This window comes from Lepisosteus platostomus, assembly GCF_059453375.1.
Source record: "Lepisosteus platostomus isolate fLepPlt1 chromosome 5 unlocalized genomic scaffold, fLepPlt1.hap1 SUPER_5_unloc_3, whole genome shotgun sequence".
Taxonomy (NCBI): domain Eukaryota; kingdom Metazoa; phylum Chordata; class Actinopteri; order Semionotiformes; family Lepisosteidae; genus Lepisosteus; species Lepisosteus platostomus.
Window position 1 is genome coordinate 670,827 of NW_028291473.1, and position 7,890 is coordinate 678,716.

The 7,890-nt window shown below is 42.5% G+C and overlaps 1 long non-coding RNA gene across 1 annotated transcript; it reads right to left on the reverse strand.

Annotated features, from left to right (window-relative positions):
- Positions 1-6,974: 6,974 nt before the first annotated feature.
- Positions 6,975-7,537, reverse strand: LOC148638252 (uncharacterized). Its single transcript, XR_015931104.1, has 2 exons — positions 7,477-7,537; positions 6,975-7,305 (listed from the first exon to the last, which is right to left on the reverse strand). It is a non-coding gene; the product is annotated as an uncharacterized LOC148638252 (long non-coding RNA).
- Positions 7,538-7,890: the final 353 nt, after the last annotated feature.

Below are 7,890 nucleotides of genomic sequence, written 5' to 3' on the forward strand. Positions count from 1 at the left end.
AACAGTTAATAGAAGTGAGTGACCAGGGTAAATAAAGGTGGGTCAGTGTAAACTGTTTATTCTGGACCAGACTTCGTCATGTGTGATATGTCATGACTTCTTATATTAAGTTTTATCTTTATATTTAGTTATACATGTGTAATAGATGCGATGTGTGTCCATAAAAATGTTTCTCCAGGGGAAAATCAAGTTGGTTTTAAAACCGTGTTTCCTTTGTAGGGTACGTTTGCATTCCAAGTGTGGGGTTTTTGCCTTTTTATCATATTTTGGATGTGAATCCGTGGTATTTTTGCTGAGACAAGTTGCCTTTCTTATACGCGGAGGGATCTGCTCGTGAGATGTCCGCCCGGTCCATTTCTGAGCTCAGTATAAGGTGTAGAAAGCATGACTGTCATCATAACCCGCCTCTCACCCAGGTGTGGAATAATGTTGTGACTATTGCTTCAGCAATAACATGCTGATTGCATGTTTCTAGATGGGTATAACAGAGATCTCAACTACTGAGGGGCTGAGCTATATAATTGCTAACACTTATATAGCGCTTTTCTGGACACCCCACTCAATTCGCTGCACAGGGAATGGGGTATCCCTCTACCGCCACCAATGTACAGCCCCCACCTGGATGATAATAATAATAATAATAATAAACTTTATTTTATATAGCGCCTTTAAAGGTGGCTTCTCAAAGCGCTTTACAGGATGACAATAACAATAAATAAGAAGACTACAACAATAAATAAGAAAATTTCACAAGACAGGACACAATTATAATTACAACAATAACAGTAGAGGAGACTGTGGAAGATGGTATTAAGAAGAGCAGAGTGGTGAAGAATGGAACCAGTTAAGTAAAGGCTTTTCTGAAAAGGAGGGTTTTGAGTCTGGATTTGAAGGAGTTTAGAGAAGGTGACTCTCTAATATCCTTGGGCAAAGAGTTCCAGAGCTTGGGGGCATAGCAGGAGAAGGCCCTGTCGCCAATACAATGTAGACGGGCTTGGGAGGGCAGAATTTGAAGAGCGGAGGTTGCGAGGTGGGGAGTAGGGCGATAAAAGTTCAGACAGGTATTGAGATGCCAAGCCATGTAAAGCCTTGTAGGTGAGCATGAGGATTTTAAAGTCTACGCGGAATTTGACCGGAAGCCAGTGCAAGGACTCCAGGATAGGAGTAATGTGAACACTTGCACTAGACCTGGTCAGGATTCTGGCTGCTGAATTTTGGACATACTGCAGCTTGTTCAGAGTAGATTTAGATACCCCAGGGAGCAGAGCATTGCAGTAGTCAATTCGAGAGAATACAAATATGTTGATCAGCTTTTCAGCCACAGTTAATGATAGCATAGGGCGTAGTCTTGCAATATTTCTAAGGTGGAAAAAAGATGTTTTGACAGTATGCTGTACATGTGGGTCGAATGTTATGCCAGAATCGAATATAACCCCAAGGTTTTTCAATTTTGATTGGAGCTCAAGTACAGAGCCATCTACAGACAGGGTTACAGGACTGGCTTTACGAAGTTGATGGGGGGTACCAATAAGCATGACTTCAGTCTTGTCACAGTTAAGATGAAGGAAGTTTTGAGTCCTCCAAATTTTTATGTCAGAGAAGCAATTAGATAGAATAGAGACAGCCACATCAGTGTCGGGTTTGGTATGGATGTATATTTGAGTATCGTCAGCGTAAAAATGAAAGCTGAGGCCATGTGATCTTAAAAGCTGACCAAGTGGGAACATGTAAATGCTGAAGAGCAAGGGGCCCAGTATTGAGCCCTGGGGGACACCAGACTTGACAAGACCAATTTCAGACCTGTACACATTGAGAGAGACAAAGTGACAGCGATCAGTGAGGTAAGACTTAAACCATTTGAGGGCAGTGTCAGAGACTCCAAACACAGTCTCGAGACGAGAAAGCAAGATGTTATGGTCAACAGTGTCAAAGGCAGCACTTAGATCAAGAAGGATGAGTATGGAAAGAGAACCAGAATCAGAAGCTATTAGGAGATCGTTGGTGACTTTGACTAAGAGGTGGAAGGCATGCAACTATGATGCGACGGCAGCCATAGTGCGCCAGAACGCTCCCCACACACCAGCTCTCAGTGGGGAGGAGAGCAGAGGGATGAAGCCAGTTCAGAGAGGGGGGTTATTAGGAGGCCATGATTGGTAAGGGCCAATGGGAAATTTGGCCAGGATGCCTGGGTTACACCCCTACTCTTTTCGAGAGACGCCCTGGGATTTTTAATGACCACAGAGAGTCAGGACCTCGGTTTTACGTCTCATCCGAAGGACGGCGCCTGTTTAGAGTATAGTGTCCCCCGTCACTATACTGGGGTATCAGACCGCAGGGTGAGCGCCCCCCAGTTGTCCCACTAACACCTCTTCCACCTCTTATTAGCCAATGAAAAATGGTAGCTTCCTCAGAGACACCGCAGGAAGACAGGAGTTTGTGATGAAAGTTCGAGAGGGATGGCCACACCCTAGTTCGGTCAGACTCGGGTGTCGATATTTTAGCAATCACTCCTGACTCCTCTCCTGAAACACTGTCAATACTGCACGTGATCCCCCTCTCTCCCTCGCGTCCCTCTCCCACCCCGTCTCCACCTGTGTAGCTGCCCCCCCTGGTCACTCCTCCTCGCTGTGCAGGGGGGGTCCCAGCCTCCTTGTCCTCTGGCCAGGAGCCCTCAGCCAAGCGGGTTCAGCCAGATCATCACTCCATGATCCTTTCAGTATGCTAAATTCCTGGTGTTGTTTTTTTTCACCCCAGAAAACTGACTGTCCGCCCCACCTCTGCGCTAAGTGGACGATGAAGTCAGGTTCCAGTGTGCCTGGTGTTTACAGGTAATACTTCAGACTGGTCGGCCTCACCTCGGGGTGTCTGGGCGTTTGATATTATACAGTTGCAATACTGAGGCCTGTGACTGTGATGCTGTAAGGCTACAGGAGTCTCTCTGGAGATCCTGAGTGATTTCCGGCGTTCATGCGGAAACACAGCCCCACCCTTCCGCGGTGTCCAGTCCGCAGAATTTCCTGGAGACGTGGTCTCGCCGTTGGGCGACCCCGCCAGCGAGAGACTATCTGAGGCACGATGTTCTGTACGGTTCAGTTAATTAGACGCGCACAGATGTTGAGCTCATCTTCCTTTTAATTGTGCCATCTATGCTAACTGTAGCCGAGATCGAACTATCAAGGTGACAGATCAATAATTTTAAATTAAATAGATGCATGATATTGCTAGCGCTGATGCAAGAGGCAAGTCAGAGGAACTGAACACAGAATGGATAGGAGTCGCAGTGAGTGAGAGAGGAATGAGCTAAATTATTTAAGAGAATTAAACCACTGAAGAACAGGAGACACAGTGAGAGAGAGGAGATCACAGGAAATACCTCAGTAACAAACATACTAACACACAGGACAGGAGACACAGTGAGAGAGAGAGGAGATCACAGAGAATCCCTCAGTAACAAACCCACAGGACAGGAGACACAGCGAGAGAGAGGAGATCGCAGGAAATACCTCAGTTTTAAGTGCAGACAACCGGACAGGAGACAGAGTGAGGAAGAGTAAATGAAACACAGTAGGATTGATAGGAGACGGGTTATGAAGAGATGGGACACATCTCTTCATAAAGAGATGTGTCCCATTTCGCTGAACTCGCTGGCTGAGTTAATTGACGCTGCTGTTTCTTTGGCAGATGAAGTCGGGGTCCAGAGTTTCGCTGACGTGGCAGAACCGTCCCAGCTCGGTCTCCTCCCATTCCTGCAGGTCAGTGCCCCTTCAGTCAGACCCTGTGTTCGGGGAGACACACAGGGAAGTCGCACACTGTGAAAAAAGGCTCCAGAGACATCGCTGAACCACAGAATAGCTCCTGAGTATTTGTGCACCTTTTGGAATTCTTCACGTATAGTGAAAGGTGAAAATAAAACCAAGAATGGGTGACGCGTCTTTACACAGAGGCAGATGGGGAAAAAGCTGCCCAGCCTTGTTGTTGATGCCGATACCCTGGCTTCTCTCCAGATACAGGTGGATTAAATCATGGGTCCAATTAATCACTAACTACCAGACAGGCTTGAAAAACCAAATGGCGTTCTCTCGTTTTTAACCTTTCCTCAATTCTTAGAAAACCTGCACGCAGAAAAAAAATAATTTGCATTTTTTTACTACTTCCAACGGTCAGGTCTGTGGGTATTTAAATCTGACTAGAATGTGTATTGTTCAAAATCTCTTGTTCACTTTCAGTGTTGTTGTTTTCAGTGTCATTCTCATTACTCCTGTGGGTTTTATACTGTGGTAAAGAGTTAAAAAAGTCCTCACTTTGTGCTGCTCTTGGTTTGTTAACAGTGGCGTACTCCACATCACTGTTGGGTAGTGTGATGTCTGTAGAGAACAGGATACGGGTCAATACTTATGTTAACTTATACTATACAGGATAAGACTTACATTAACACCATACTGAACAACAGGGCTCACTGTTCACACGCGTATTGACACTGTTCAGACGACAGGACTCACTGTTCACGCTTGTATTCACGCTGTACACAACAGCAGGACTCACTATTATTACAAATGTCCACACTTGTGTTAAAACTGGACAGAGCAGCAAGAAGTTATCATGATGTTTTATTTCTGCTAGTTTAATAGATAGAAGTAAAAGATCCTCACTTTGTGCGGCTTGGAGTTTGTTGACTGTGGAGTATTCAACAGCAGTATCTGTGTTAATTCTGCAAAGAATAAAACACGTGTTCTCACCTGTAACACTGTGCAGAGCAAGAGGGAATTCAATGAGTTAACACTGTACAGAACCGGACTCACTGTTCACATTGTATTGACACTGTACAGAACCGGACTCACTGTTCACACTCGTATTGACACTGTACTGAACAACAGGACTCACTGTTCACACTCATATTGACACTGTACTGAACAACAGGACTCGCTGTTCACACTCGTATTGACACTATACTGAACAACAGGACTCACCGTTCACACTTATATTGATACTTTTTTGATCAACGGGACTCACTGTTCACACTCGTGTCGACACTGTTCACACTCGTATTGACACTGTACTGACCAACAGGACTCACTGTTCACACTCGTATTGACACTGTACTGAACAACAGGACTCGTGTTGACACCGTTCACACTCGAATCGACGCTGCTCACACTCGTGTCGACACTTGACACTCGTATCCAGTAAGCCTTTGCTACCATTATCAAACACAGAAATCGTTATAATTTAATTTTAAAAACATGGCTAAGCATGGATTTAAAGTATATTCAACAGTGCAGGTGCATTCAAAGAAATAGAGTTTCCCAAGCCCTCGCAAAGAATTACCATTTCCAAAGATGTCTAGTCTCAAGCATTAACATCCAAAGTACCTGTCTTAGCTGGGGCAGGAAGTTTGCCAAGCCACCTGAAAGAATTACCATTTCAAAAGATGTCTGTTGTAAGCCAGGTTCAATCATTACCATCCAAAGTATCGGTCTTCCCATGGGGCAAGAGGGTTTCCTGTGTGTCTAGGATGTGTACTTCCCTTAAATAAAGGATGAATATGGGTACCATAGGTATTAAATCTCCCAAAGCTCAGAGTTAAACTAAAAAACCCTTGGTGAGTGTGTTATAACATGGATGGGTATTTATAGTCCAGTGCCTCCTATTTTACTAGAGATTCTGTTTGGGATTCAGAACTCGGGATCAAAATACTCCTAGGTACAGAGTAATTTTCACACCTTCCTGCTACCATGATCAGAGCAGTATTAGATTAAATTTATCATTTATTGAAAGCCCAGTTTTTAACAATCATTTTCATTTGAACTTACTTTTTTCAAAGAAGGATCTGAGGTTCACTTCTTGAATTAAATCTTTTGACAAGAGGTAAGACTTCTATTTTACATTTAAACCCATGTTTAGCTGTGTTTTTTAGATTTAACTGAATCAATTTCTGTGTGTGATAATGTCCTTGAATTCTGACAACATCACACTAAATTACGTGATATAAAACAGCTAATGTCTCTAGAGATAAAGTTTCTGGGATGCTTCTAATTACTTTGCATTACCAGGGACAGTTTAATTCACCTTGTACAGTACTGAAAGACCAAAATACTTTTTTTAAAAGTTATTTAACATTTTATAGAACTTTGTCTACTATGGCAACATGATGAGCTTGGCCACTTATCTTAGGATAAAGATAGGATAAAGGTTTATCTTTTGCACCTACCTGCCCCCCAGGGAAGGCCAATGCTTTCTACGTTGATGGTTCCCTACAGTAGACTGTACCTTATCTTCAAAGGTAATGTATATTGACCCAAATCAGTTTTGGAATCCAATCTACTGACGAGATGGAGCACATCCTTTTTTCAGGATTTTAGCATCATATGTTTAGTATATTTAGTCCCTAATGCTGAAAGAAATGATCATAGAACATTTGGACACTTTGTGGGCATGAAATACAAAGAAAATCATGTTCTATGGTACAAGATAAATACAAAACGTAAGCTTTTATTTTAATTAGATTTGTTGTTAAAGCATAAGCAATGATTTATTACATTAATATATGTGAAAATAACATTTTAGCATCATACGTTTAGTATATTTAGTCCCTAATGCTGAAAGAAATGATCATTTGTTTAACACGCACGGGTCTGTCTCAAAGGATGCAGTGCTCCTGAAAGGGCTTTCAAACCCTGCATTTCAGATGCCTAGCTGTATCCCTCACATGTGGCACCTCAGAATGACTTCTAACCTTACCTGTGGTGTCTTCAGTCCCTATTGCTCAATGCATGGTGTACGTACTACATACATGTGTCTTGAGAATGAGGAATGGGCCCCTGAGACAGTCATTTGCCTGTTTCACAAATGATCGTATTTTACTAGAGATTCTGTATGGGATTCAGATGTGCATTCGGATTTATTGGTACATGCCCAGGGCAGTAAGCAGTCTGAGGATTTATTTCCAGACAGCATAGAGCAGTGAAGCAGTGAAGTAGTGCATAAAGCATAAGCAATCATTTATTACATTAATATATGTGAAAATAACATTTTAGCATCATACGTTTAGTATATTTAGTCCCTAATGCCAAGGACTCCAGCAGTCTTACAACCACTGCCCTGTTTGCCTCGCCAGACACGATCTCTATTCTGTTGTAATCCACGATGTTCTTCAGGTGATTTATCATGTCCTTCCTCGCCTGTTGAGAGGCCATCCTGATCTCTTCTGCCGTGGCGTGCTTCATACACGCCCTCTTCAAGTGAGCAGGAAGCTGATCAAAAGTATTCAGGCACATCTTGCACACCAGGGGAATCCTCGTGGGTTTCCTTTGAAAATAAATAATACCATCTGTGTATAGAAACAAGCTAAGACTGATTTCTTAAATTATCCTTAATTTTCTCTCTCATAGTTTGAGCATAATGATTTTATTGTATTTATATAAGAATTGCTCATTGCTCCAAAATAAATAATGGTTTCATAAAAAAGTGAACACTTACTTGGTCTCAGTCACAGACTTTCCAATAGAAGCCATTGTGGAGTTCAGCAACTGCAGGTCCTAGAAGTGGGGAAGGAATTTTAAAAGAGAAATTGAATTACAAAACAGAAGGAATGGCTGAGGGATCACTGAAATATATATATATACAAATTCCAAAGACTGAGTCTATATCTCCTTTAGGTGAGGACAGACTGGATCAAACAAAAACAACATTTGAAGTGAATTGCAAATGTATTGAGTTGTGATGCAACTGTAACTTGAACCTAACATGACTGGGGCGTGCATTTTTGAAATTGCATTTTCACAGCTGAAATACAAAATGAAGCTGATCGCAGTCCAAACTCAAGGTATTGTTGTAAAACTAAATATTCAACATGTTTCTACCTGTCCCTTTTCAGCTCACTCAGAAGTCCAC